Raw genomic sequence first — 215 nt, 5'->3', positions numbered from 1 at the left:
GTTTTTTGGCATTTTCATCAGTTAGTTATGGGAAGGCAGGGGAGGAGCGAACGGAGGCGATCGTCATTTCGGAACAGATGATGGTGTAGAGGGGACCAGGGGGGTGGAGCGGAGGTTAAGGAATCCTGCATGATGTTCAAGGGAACGGGACTTGGTTACACTAGTGAGTGTCTCAGGCGCCGAATCCTCGGGGTCCAATCGAATCTCAATGGATA

General features: G+C 52.1%; 1 protein-coding gene across 1 annotated transcript in view; it reads right to left on the bottom strand.

Moving 5' to 3' along the window:
• The window catches only part of LOC119587342 (extensin-1-like), a 16,953-nt gene that overhangs the window by 6,589 nt on the left and 10,149 nt on the right, over nucleotides 1-215 (bottom strand). The window lies entirely within an intron of this gene.

This window comes from Penaeus monodon, chromosome 22 (assembly GCF_015228065.2).
Source record: "Penaeus monodon isolate SGIC_2016 chromosome 22, NSTDA_Pmon_1, whole genome shotgun sequence".
Lineage (NCBI taxonomy): Eukaryota > Metazoa > Arthropoda > Malacostraca > Decapoda > Penaeidae > Penaeus > Penaeus monodon.
This window is presented reverse-complemented; position numbering and strand designations above follow the sequence as displayed.